Source organism: Aegilops tauschii, chromosome 7, assembly GCF_002575655.3.
Source record: "Aegilops tauschii subsp. strangulata cultivar AL8/78 chromosome 7, Aet v6.0, whole genome shotgun sequence".
Taxonomy (NCBI): Eukaryota; Viridiplantae; Streptophyta; class Magnoliopsida; order Poales; family Poaceae; genus Aegilops; species Aegilops tauschii.
In genome coordinates this window covers 329694023-329706523 of record NC_053041.3, presented here as the reverse complement: position 1 = coordinate 329706523, position 12501 = coordinate 329694023, and the positions used below count along the sequence as shown (strand labels likewise).

The 12501-nt window shown below is 46.5% G+C and overlaps 1 long non-coding RNA gene across 1 annotated transcript; it reads right to left on the bottom strand.

The window, feature by feature from the left end:
• Positions 1-391: 391 nt before the first annotated feature.
• On the bottom strand, positions 392-3885 carry LOC141026541 (uncharacterized). The gene is made up of 2 exons (XR_012188790.1): positions 3577-3885; positions 392-658 (listed from the first exon to the last, which is right to left on the bottom strand). It is a non-coding gene; the product is annotated as an uncharacterized lncRNA (long non-coding RNA).
• Between the last annotated feature and the right edge of the window lie 8616 nt (positions 3886-12501).

Below are 12501 nucleotides of genomic sequence, written 5' to 3'. Positions count from 1 at the left end.
GGTCTCGGGAAAACATCGTAGAGTATCGTTAGAATCTTCTGAGGCAAGCCATCGTCTCGAATGAGGGGCGCTCCGGGAGGAAGTAGTTACGAGAACCTAGAGTTAGAGTTAGTAAAATCATTTAACCCGAATAAAAGAGAGATGAGAGTCCTAGAGTAAAGATGAGGAATAAAATATCATAATACCACCCATTTGTGATGTGGGACCGAAAGCCACACAACAATGTTAGTAAAAGTTTTCCAAAGACTAGACTCAACATCGGCCAAGGAGTTGAAAAGCGGGCTACCTACAGGCATTTGGCTCTGATACCAACTTGTGACACCCCCGATTCAATTATACACTAATCATACACGCAAATATGTATGATCAGCATCAGGGACTCACAGGAATATATCACAACAAAACTCTAGACACAAATTAAAGTCATACAAGCTTTATATTACAAGCCAGGGGCCTCGGGGGCTCGAATACAAATGATTCAGCGGAAGCAACAATATCTGAGCATAGACATAAGTTAAACAAGTCTTCCTTAAAGCAAGGCCTCCTGTCTGGGATCCTGCTAACTACTCCTGGCCGTCGATGGTCTCCACATAATAGTAGGCACCCTCGGGGTAGTAGTAGTCGTCGGTGGTGGCATCAGGCTCATGGGATCCGTCATCTTATCGCAACAATCGGATATAGAGGGAAAAGAGGTAGCAAAGCAACCGTGATTACTCATCCAAAGTACTCGCAAGACTTACATCAGAACTATGCTAAGTATGCATCGGTATCAAAGGAACGGGGTTGTATCTTTGGACTTAATTGCAGAAATTCCAGAATAGAGGGAAGGCCTAGCCTATTAAAGACTAGCATCTTCAAGCGTCTTGAAGCATTTAGAAGAGTACAAAATAGCATATTATAATTAGCAAGCATGTTGTAGCATTAACGCCTAGAGATCCTTTCTCAACTCCCTGCGAGAAAGCAATCCCGGAGCCATCATATCCATTTCACATCTCAGTATCCAGTTCTAGTTGTATAGATCGGGATACAACTCCAAGTTGTCCTGTTACCGTGGACCTGGCTATTTGAATAGATAAACTTCCCTGTAGGGTGCACCAAATTACGCAACACGCTCAATCACTTTGGCCGGACACACTTTCCTGGGTGATGCCCGGCCTCGAAAGATCAACACATCATAGCACTACCTAGGCTCAATAGAGAGGCCAGCACTCCGGTCTACATCCTAAGCACAGGGGTCTTGGGCACATCACCCTTTGCACTTATGCTCGTTGCGTACGAGACCGGTGTCAGTCTTGCCAACCTCCTTATACAAGGTAGGTGCTTACGCGGGCCACTCGGGTGGGCGCCGCTCAGTCGCTGACGTCTGAAGAGCTTCGGCTGATACATACGACGCCGAGTGCCCATATTTGTTCCCGCGTGGTGGTTAGTGCGTACAGGCCAGTGGCCAACTCATATCAAATACCCAAATCCATTAGTGTCTTGGGAGCGCGCGGTAACGATCAAAGACTCATAATCATGTGACCCCGTCGTCCCGTCTCGTGGACTTGCGGCAAGGGCCGGGAATGCCTGGCTGTGCCACAGAAATCTCGCGGGTACCCTCCAGGTCAACCCGACTACACATCAACTCGCAGGTACCCCTCGGAGCCGACCGACTTAACATCAAAGTAACCATGTGTCCAAAGCAGCAAGGGGGAAACCCGAGGAATCACCCTCGATGGATTCCCACTCGATGTAACTGTCAAGGTGGACTTGGAGGAATCACCCTCGATGGTCCACACTTGAGGGTTTGCACGACAGAGTCGTTGTCGGGAGTGGTGAAGGAAGAATCACCCTCGAAGACCATGACCGATTAGCTACACTACAGAGTTAGCATCAGAAGTGCTATACGAGGTATCATCCCCAGCACTCGATAGTAGCTCTGCAGAGTTGTACAACTAAGCGGGGATGTGATGTGATGTGTTGGACTCCGGATGTTGATCACGTTGATCGAGTCATTGATCATGAAGCGGGGGCAACTGGGACAAGGTGAGGGGTCACTGGTGGATCACTAACCAACCTATACTAAGTAGTTTCGGATAAACAAGTAAGGTAGCAATTGCAGCTTACAAAATCAGGCTATGCATCAGAATAGGATTATACAAAAGCAGTAGCAGTTTAATTTCAAGCATAAGAGAGAAGGGAATGGGTGATATAGCAATGATCAAGGGGTTTTGCTTGCTTTTGGAAGCTCTGCTGAAAAGGAAGAAGGGTCCTCGTCGACGTAGTCGATCACAGTGGCATCGACAGCGGTCTCGGGGTCTACCGGAAAGAAGTAACGGAGGGGGAACACAATAAATAACAGAGCAATCGAAGCATCACAAAGCATATATGGCAATCGCGGTGCTAGGGATGACCTAACACAGGGCTACGCGTTACAAACGGAGCGGGAAAATATCCGGAGGGGTTTTCCCAGCGTTTGGCATTTTCTAGACAGATGAAAATAGGGGGATGGTTCCATGTGCATCATGCTAGAGGCATGTGACAGATGAATTGATTGCATTATCGGATTCGTCATATTTTTCTGATCGATTTTTATATATAAATTATTTTCATTGGAGTTACGATTTATTTTATAGATTATTTTTAAAGTTTTAAACATTTTCTAAATTTCTGGAATTATATTAATTCAAAAAACACAGTCAAACACTTTTGTCACCTAGCAGTTGGCTAGCCACTAAGGCCGACAAGTGGGGCCTGGGGCCAGTTGACTTAGTCAACAGCTAGTCAGCAGTTAACAGAGTTGACCGTTGACTGGTCAAATCAGGCAGATGGGGCCCAGGTGTCGTTGTCTTTAATCTAAACAGCTGATTTTTATTGTCTTATTTAGGCAGAGGGGTCCACACGTCATAGGCACTACCCCTAACCACTAATTAGTACTAATAGTAGACCTAAAGTAAATAGGGGCTACAAAGGGCCAGGCGGCCTCGCTGGGCACGCTCGCTCGCCTGTGCACCGGCGCTCGGTGACTGTGGTCAGGAGCACGAGTCCGCGCGGGCGGCCGTGCGAGCAGGTAGCGCGGCCGGCAGGAGCTGCCGAAAAAGCGGGGTGTTCGTCTGCAGACGGGGGCGGGGTGGTCGGCGACGGCCAAGCGTAGAGGCTACTGTGTTTGCACAGAGAGCAGCAGCAGAGTGCAGCGGTGAGCGGGACATGCTCGGGCGCAAGGCAGACGCGGGCTGTGTGCGCGGCTAGCGCGAGGCCGGACGGACAGGAGGTAGAGGCGGGGAACCATGGACGCGGCCATGTGTGGGCCTGCGTGTGCGTTGGGGCGGGGGGAGGCCACGGCATGGCCAGGGGCGCGCAAGCGCATTCTCGAGGGGCGTTGGGCCTAGCGGGGCGCGACCTGCGGCATGGCAAGGCGTGTCAGGAGCGGGAGTGCGTGTGCGTGGGGAGCGGAGCTCCGGTTACAGCTGCCAAGAATGGGGGCAGCTGCTGTGGGAAAAAAGGACCATGGCAGCGGCCGACTCCGATCACGGCGGTTCTATGGCCCAGAGGACGCGCTCGTAGCTGGAAAGAGGAGAGGGGTTGAGCTAAGCTCACCAGGGAGGCACAGGAGGGTCCAACGGACTCGGGGGTGCGTTGGAGGAGGCCATCGATGCCGAGGACAAAGATGGCGGAGATGGCGACGTTGAAGCACATCTTGGGCGGCGATCTTCGGCTTGGAGACGAGTAGGATACCGGTGGTACTCCTGTACCTGGAGGGGCGGCGAGAGGAGCTCGATGGGCATGGTGAGCAGCGACGGCGCTCTCTATCACGGGCAGTTTGGAGAGGAGCGGATCGAGGAGGATGATTTGGCGATTTAGGGTTCGTCCCTAGGGACGGGGCCGATCTAATCCAGCCAGAGGAGCCGCGAGATGGTAGACGCGTGGCCATCCAGGCCACGTACGCACGCGGGTCATCCATGTCACCCGCGATGAACAGAAGGTTGGAGAAGGTTGTAGTGGTGGGGTGGGCCGGTTCTTGTAGCGAGCAGGCCTAAGTGCTTAGTGTTTTATTTTTATTTTTCCCTTTTCTATCTTATTTTCTATTTGCACTTTCTTTTAACAATGATTCACTTTTGTAAAAGGTGTGGCTGGTCTCAATTTTAGTATGCAATATACCTTCCCGCCACAAAAAGTTTGGGAGTGATTTGAAGTTGTTTGTATTTTGATTAAATGGAAAAGACTTAAATGGGGCTGTTTTGGGTATTGTTTTCATATCCAGGGGCATTTTAAACCTCTATAAAAATGTTTGTTAATGCATGAAAATTATCTAATGAATTTTTGCAACCTAATGAACATTTTTAATTTACTCTTTTGTAAAATTATAATTTGACTTGTCATTTGAATTTTACTTTGGTTTGGAACAAAGTGAGGATTAGCAAAATAATTATGATGACATGGCATCATTAGGCAAGAGATCACTTTAGCATGATTACCGGGGTGTTACATTATCCCTAGCCCATTATGCCTAGTCATTGATCCATTCATGAAACACACTCAAATATTAGCTACATCCAATACAAAAGTATGACAATGGTGTTCCCTAGTTGGTGCTTTTATAAGAGAAGATGGCGACTCAACATAAAAATAAAAATTGTATAAAAGTAAATAGATTGGCCCTTCGCGGAGGGAAGCAGAGATTTGCAGAGGTGCCAGAGGTCAAGACTTAAACGAGAGATAAAAATATTTTGAGAGGCATGCTTTTCCTGTCAACGAAAATGACCGAGAATTCTCAATATCTTCCATGCTAGAAAAATTATAGGTGGTTCCCAAACAGAAAGTAAAGTCTATTTCGTTTCAACCATTCTTTCATAATCTATGGCTAGCCGTATCCATGGGTACCTTCCATACCAACACTTTCCAAGGAATTTATTATCATGGTATTTTTTCATTTCGAGACTGGTCATCCCTATTACATGCCACACTCTCATGCAATGACAAGCGAATAAACACTCATCATGAGAATAAAATACCTAGCATTGTCAGGACCCCAATCCTAAGTCACATCGGTCTAGCATGTAACACATCATATCACTTTGCGGCCTCATGCACGATATTCGCACGGCTGCAGCCTTATCTTGGCAGGCATCGTTTGTGCCTTTTGGCTCACGTATATGATTTTGTCGCTACCATCCATATGACAGAGAACCCGGGCCGACATGACTAGTCGAAAACCCAAGGTGGCACAAACTTACAGGGACAGACATAGATGTCCCAGGAATGCACGTGTCGATCAGCAGCAAGTGTGACCGGGCTGTAACAAGCTATAAGGACTCCGGTAAACACCGCGTGACATTTCTCCACAGGGACAGACATAGGAGGAAAGAAGGACACATGGCGATCAATCCATGTGTTCCGGTGGAGGCACTAGGAGACATTTCCTAAAAGGAAGATGATGTAGGGGAGAACCCTAGATGCCCGATCTTCACGATTGGAGCGGATCCCATGAAGAACGCGAAGAACGCGAGGGGAAAACACGAGGGGAAACACAAGAGGATTCACTCAAACCAACAAGATACGATTACACATGTGCTAGATCCTTGAAACACAAAGAGATACACGACCCAAATCCAACAATGGGGATACAAGAGGTAACTAGTTCATCTCCGTGAGGAGGTCTTGAAGGGGTCCACCCGTGAAGGGGGTCTTGAATCCAAGCATGGATCTTCTCCGAAGAGGCCGCGGTCTCTTCGATGGAGTAGAACCAAGTGGATGAGCAAAGCTCTATCTCTAAAACGAGCTAATCCTTTGCCAACCCTCAAATGGTGGAGGTGGAGGAGTATATATAGTCTAGGGCCATGAAGGGGTAAGTGAGGGGCGAAGGGGTACATGGGCCTCAGGCCTGTTACACTGTGCACAGACAGGCGTCGGGCGTCCGACGAGTGTCGGTCGTCCGGTCACTTGCGAGCGTCCGGTCATCCAGAGGAGGCCGGACTTCCGATGTTTCGCCTCGGTTGAGGTGGCACCGGATTTCTGGACAATGTCGGTCGTCCGGTGGCTGATGGTCGTCGAACGCGCGGCCTTGGTCGGTCATCCGACCGCTGTAGCTTTCATCATCTGGTCCATCTGGCTGGTGGAGACTCCAGGCGTCGGACGTTCAGTAGTGTCTAGTCGTCTGGTGGCTGTCGAATGTCCGAGAGTTGTAGCTTCCTAGAAGCTCCTTGTCTTGCTCCTCGCGCTTGGTGTACTCATCGTCTTGTCCATGATCTTCCTCTTGGTTCCTGGTCATGCATGGCACATATGTTTGACGTAGTAGCCATGTCTCACATGTGGAAAAGTGACGATTCGGAGAGGAGCGAGTTAACCTTGTGTCCAATGGCGTATACTTGAGGTCTTGTCTTATGTCCTCTTAGGGCTTGGAGAGTAGACGTAGTGTACATGGGGATGATCGTAGGATGCTCCGCATCATCTCCCCCCCTTGGGAAAGATCCGACCTCGGATCGTGATCCTCATCACCATGGAAACGGTTGTTGTGGATGAACTTGTGGTTCGACGTAGATGAAGGTACTGCGCAATCCAAGTACTCCAAGGTGTCTCCAGTATGTGGTACATGCAAAATGAGCAAATACAAAGTACACTCGGAAATACAATGGTTAGCGCACACAACGTGTCCATCAAGTAAGTATGAGTCTGTTCGTCAAGATTGTTCATGACAAAGCGCATGAAGCTTATGGGAGCACATGGGAGCACATTGTGCTAAATGCGACCATTGTGCAAAATGATGTCATAATGGGACGGTGTATCAAAAGCATGGACATGGTAATTGGTGCTCAATGTGATTATGTCATCATGCAATTGATGGTGGGCAATATGATCATGATGTATGAATATCTCATCAAGGAACATCACATCAAATTTGCTAAGGAAGTGCACAAGCTCATATATCATGGATGACATAGAAATAGATGCAACAAGAGAAGCATAATGTGAGTCAATGCATGCATGGGGTGTAAACTTGTGGCGAGTATGATATGTCCATGGATAATGACATATCTGAGCACAATCAACAAATATGGAGGTGTTGGTGTACCAGTGCTCGATGTCGTGGCATGAGTGGAGGTTCGAAGGTGCATCCAATAAGTCCGAGCGCTCCACAATGTGAAGGTCCATAGAGCCAATCTTCAATGTCTCTCCTCCATTCGCGAGATGTATCATGTAGACAACAAGAAGGAAACAACAATGAAAGAATGACCCATCCAATATGTGTATTTGAGGATGGCTCAAAGGGAAGGAGGTCACCTTTAGGAGTTTTCTCAAGGATGTTGGAGTTTCTCATCTTGTATGCCTTCACATAACCAGTATGTCTCGTGATGGTACAGCCTTGTGAATCCTTCAAAACGAAAGAATATGACAAACACTTGGAAAAACAAATGAGGTTAGGAGAAATGCAAAACCTAGCATTCTATTGGTGAAATACCCAATAGGTGTTTTCATCATTCTTATCATAAGAAAGTACAAGATGTGGCATGGTATGAAATCATATGATGCGACTACAACCAAAGATAATAGGCTCAATCAAACAAGCATGCATCACAAGTAATATGTCCAAGTCTCCACAATCAATAAGCATAGCAAGTTGGCACTCAATACGAGGGGATATGAGATATGCCACTAATGGAGACAAGAGGCAATGATCAAGACAAATCAAGTGAGAGGAATGAACATATACGCTATCAACCCAATGCAATGAGCAATTATGTATCATGGGTGATGCAACAAAGCAAGCAATCATAGCATTCAAGTCATAGAAGCTAGTAGTGCGAAGATGCAACATACTAGAAGTATTCATGGCAATCATGTCATGTGTGCAAATAGTGTGCATACATAATGCACATGACATATGACAAGCATAGAAACAAGATATGAGAAAAGTAGGTTCATTGTATTGGCAAGAAGTCCTATGTAAATAGCAATGGAACATCATGACTCTCCCAATACAAGAATCAACCATAGCATAGGGCATGTATAGAACATGGCAATAGCAACAAGTATCTCCACCAAGCATGCAAATACACATAGTTGTAGTATAATGGTGAATCATGGGTATGTGCAAGCAAGGGTCACAATTGCATGGAAAAGGCATAGAAGAAAGCATAACATGCAAAGTGAACATGGTAAAATGAGAATAAGGTGACAAATGGTAAATAGCCCATAGCTGTGTGAGAGACAAGTAAAAGAGATGCGCGTAGTCGTTGCGCGAAGATAACAGTGGTAAGGACAATCCACAGGATCCCAAATCCTCGTTGCTCTCAAGAGCTCATTTCTTCAACTCTTGGGATTGAGAGGTTGATGAGTATATGTGAGTACCTACAAAAAACAAAGACAAAAGGGAAAATTGTGTGTGCGTGGTATATGTACACATCATCCATTATGACGCGCACGTGCGTGTGTTGGTTAGCACCAAATATCCAATTCTCAAATAAATGAGATGCGTGATATAGAAACATGTCATCCATCATGAGAGGTTTGTTATTATGTATAGAATAATGGAGACTCAAATTGTGTAAAGCATCATGAGAAATATGTAGAGCATTGTTATTCATGGAATGCATATGGTGCACGCAATTATGAGAATCATGCAAAGTATGGAATGCATCAAAATCCCCTAATATGTATGAGGAAACTATGGGGATATCCCCATGAGCATTAGTGGAAACATCACATGGAGAATATTGACAACATCCAAAACAATGCATAACCGAAGCAATGTGTTCATGGCATGGCATAGTAGATGAATTGTGCAAATCATGTAAAGGAAGCATGGCAATATCATCACATGAAAAACAAAAGCCAACGACCATCATCTCCTCATCTATGCCGTAAGTGCAAATGGGATTTATTTTAATGGGGCATGCATAGTTACTATGTTGAGATTGAAATGATGCAATATGGGAGATCTCACTCATAGCATATGATAAGTTTAAAGGATTGTCAAACATGAAGTGACCAATATAATTTTCACATGATATCATATGGAGCATAGTATCACAACTAGGCAAATCAACATGCTCATCATCATATTCATCATAAATGGGTGGCATATCGAAACAAGACATAGTATGTGATGAATCCATAAGGTGATTAACATCATGCAAGCAATCATTTTCAAGACAGTCCGCTAGTGGGACAAGAGAAGCACTATCACCTATGTTACCTTTGGAGCATCGCTCATGTGTTGTAGGTGAGGTGTCGAAGACCAAGTCATGGTCATCTTCATCTTGATGGAACCATGTGGGGGGTGCACCATCGTCCACTATGGCCATCATCGTCTCCATTGGAGGTATGGACTCGTCGAGGATAGGTGTGTCGTCATGTAGGAGACCTAGCACAAAAAGGGAAAACACACTCGGAGTAGAGGGTAAGTCATTAGAAATAATAGTGGCCTCACATGCCGTGTCAACTACCTCACTCACTAAGTGTTGTGGCTCACTCACTCCCGGTATGATGCTCTCGCTCATATGGTTGGTGGAGTCACTCAAATGGCTCTCAACATCACATAGGATGTGTGGCATGATCTCAAGTGTAGGGCTAGTGGTGGTCACACTCATCCTCTCATAGGAAATGCACTCAATTTCACATATGGTGGAGTCACTCTTGTCACTCATGTGGTGGTGGCTCTCCTCACATGGCAATTGGGGCATCTCATCATATGTGGGTGTCGAAGAGATGTAGGTGCAAACGTCTCCATGCTCAACTCCTATCGTCGCCTTGGTTGAAGGGATAGTCCCATGCTCAACCTCCTCATCCATAACGCCTCCGAAGATGAATGCCGTAGGAAGTGGCAAATCATCACTCTCCTCCGAGATCAAAGAGAAGGTCTCATGTGCGCTCACGTAGCTTGACTCGGAGTATGAGTCCAATATGGGGGTCGTCTTCATGTTGTTGAAGAGGTTCGTGCTCGTCGTTGTGGTCGAAGGGGATGGACCTAGCCCAACCTTCTTGTCACTGTCTTGTTGTTGGAGACCCATATGATGTGGCACCTCATAGATCATCTCCATGACCTAAGGGAATTTCCCATGCTCGGCCATCTTCCTTGAGGGGCTTCCGAAGATGGAAGTGTCGCCCTCCCTTGTAGGTGGTCTCCTGGTTGTTGAAGATATCGATGTAGGCGAACTCGTGGGAAGTAGGAGAAGATGTTGTACGTCCAAAGGCGAAGATGCCTTGATAGCACTTGGCGAAGATGCCGAAGTGGTGGTAGCCGTAGGTTCCTCTTGTTGGTGCTTGTCTCACGGTCTTCTGTTGTGCTCATGAAGTTTGGCCGTATCTTGATGTAAGGCTTGTCGGGACTTGTAAGTTTGCGCGTTTGGAGCATCTTCATGTTGATGGTGTCATTGTCGTGCTTGAGCTCGTAGTAGATGTCCTTCGTCATCGTCGTGCACATGATGCTTGGAGGTGACTTTCCCTTCATGACGATGTGGATCACAAATGTGATGATGGTCGCCATGGAGATGTGGACGTGAACGACTTGCGCTTGCATCGGTTGGGCGCTCTGAAGATGATCGACTTGCTTGCCGCCGCCTTGACCATGATGAAGGGGAAGAATAGTTGACCAACAAGGCCCGAATCTCCTCCATCCTTGCATCTTTCTCCTCCTTTTGTGCGGAAATCCTTTGGTCGAGGTAGTCTCTTGTGCGCAGCTCGGAGTGTCGTATGTCGATGGCGAGGTTGTCGACGCCCTCTCGCAATCTTGTTGTGCGCCTTGCATTTGTCATTGTAGATCGAAGATGGACGTTTTGGTGATGTAGTTGTTCGCGCCGTCGATGTTGTCGAAGACCGGAGATGAAATGCTTTGCCTATCCATCCACTAGGAAGGTTGTCCGTGGAGCATTTCCTTTAGGCATTGGCTTTATTAGCACTTGCATCAGATGGTTGGGCAGTTCAGGTTCTTCATATATTTTCCTTGCTTCTTCTTGGGGTGGATCAACTGGTAGAGCACGAAGTACTTCGTCAATCGGTGCTTTATAGTGAGTATCTTCACTCATCCAGTCCAAAGCCCAAGTAGCAATGTCGTCAGCATTACCAGAGAAGTGCACAGTTGAATAGAACTGAAGAATGAGTTCTTCATTCCAATTGCAGACGTGAGTGCAGAAACTAAGTAGACCTGCATCATGAGTAACATCCAGAACTGGCCAGAAGCATGGAATTGACTCCATATCCACATGAGGAATATGGCGATGCGGGAATACTTTCTTCTTGTCAAATATGAGTGAAGCGTAGAAATTCATCTGCGTTCTTGTCCAGAAGAGTAGGCACCTAATCTTGGGTGAGTCATATGGGGATTCGTCAACAAATAAATTCTTCTCCTCGAAGAATTTGGAGTTATCGATCTGAGGCTGCCTAAGGACTCTGCCAATCTTACTCATCACATGAACTGGTTCGAGGTTGCGCTTCTTTGGACGAACATCATATACTGGTTGTGGGGACCCAGTTGAGTCATCCAGATCTGTTACGGCGAGAGCTTGAGCAACTTCCTCAGTTGTTGCACTTGGATCGACTGACGGAATTGAGTCTACACGTGATGGTGATGTATTGACGACATCAATGACTTGCTCATATTAAGCTATTTCATCAACTGTTGTAGCAGGAATTTCTTCAAGAATACTGTGGAGCGATGGTAGTCTTTCGTCAGAGCCGGTATGAATTTCTTCAGTGCGCGCATGCGACTAAGGCTCTAGTGTGAGGGGAGTGGTGACGGGTAAATTTGGTGACCTGCTTCCCAAAATTCATCATGAAGAACGGGCGTTGTAGCACCGTCAATATCCACGTCCTCTTCAGTTGCTTCACTACTTCTAGATGAAGTAGTAGCATGTTCTTCAGTCGGTGGAACATGTGAGGGCTTCTGTGATGAAACTTGGTGCAGCAAAGTATCTTCTTCCACTTCGATTTCTTCATCCACTTGCTCTGTGGTAGCAGCAAAGTGGTTTCCTTCATCATCTTCATAAGCCTGAGGGATTTGATAATCCACTCTATAAGGAACAATCTGACGATCAGCATTGACTGGATCAAGGGCACTTATGAGATAGGAATTGCATCAGTTGGGATGACAATTGAAGAAAATGTTGCCATCTTCAATATCTTCACAATTTCAGGAGCAATAGGAGGAGGTGAAGCTTTTCTCTTTCTTGCTTCTTTCTCAGGAGCCTTTGTTTTCTTCACTTCTGATGCAGAAGGAAGGGTGATAATCTTCAAGGATGAAGGAGTTGGTGGTGCTGTTGCCGAGGAACTGGATGGTTCAATTACTTCAGGAACGACTTATGTAGTCGCCTTGGTTGGTTCTTGAAGCACAACTTCATCAGTTGCCCTTTCACTTTCTTTAGGCGCAACATCATCAGTTTCCCTAGCAGTCTCTTGTGGAGTTGAAGGCGCAGTCTCTCTGGCCTAAGCTGTTGGTGGTGGATCTGAAGAACTTGAGGGTGGCACTAAGCCAAACTTGATAGCCTCACGCTGGCTGTGGTCTTCAACATCCTTATTGGTTGAAGTGAT